Raw genomic sequence first — 608 nt, forward strand, 5'->3', positions numbered from 1 at the left:
AGCTGCCACTCGGATCGCCGACGGAATTGACCTTGATGAATTCGTTGCTCCTTCCAGCCCTCCACAGGAGGGGTAAAAAACTTCTTCTGGCTCGACGCTTTAAATTTGCCTCGGTATGCCGAGTGGAATTGTAACCGATAAACCTTAACAGGCTTAACGCCTGAGCACTCTCGGTTCCTTTAGATATCGATTCAAACTTGAATTTGGTGCTTGAATACGATTGCCTTTGGCTCGAAATGTCTTTTGCAGGTTCAAAGCAAGGCGCCTTTACTGCGATCGACTTTTTCTTCAGTCCACTTAGGCGAGCACTGGGCTGCAGCTAAGCCCCCGAGTGAGAGGTTTACTCTTCACTCGGCAGGATTTTGATAACTTAGGCGAGTGCTTGGACTGCAGCTAAGCCCCCGAGTGAGAGGGTTGCTCTTCACTCGGTAGGATTTTGATAACTTAGGCGAGTGCTTGGACTGCAGCTAAGCCCCCAAGTGAGAGGGTTGCTCTTCACTCGGTAGGATTTTGATAACTTAGGCGAGTGCTTGGACTGCAGCTAAGCCCCCGAGTGGAAGTCTGGCTTACCACTCGGTAGGATTTTGATAACTTAGGCGAGTGCTTGG

Source organism: Triticum aestivum, chromosome 7A (genome assembly GCF_018294505.1).
Source record: "Triticum aestivum cultivar Chinese Spring chromosome 7A, IWGSC CS RefSeq v2.1, whole genome shotgun sequence".
NCBI lineage: Eukaryota > Viridiplantae > Streptophyta > Magnoliopsida > Poales > Poaceae > Triticum > Triticum aestivum.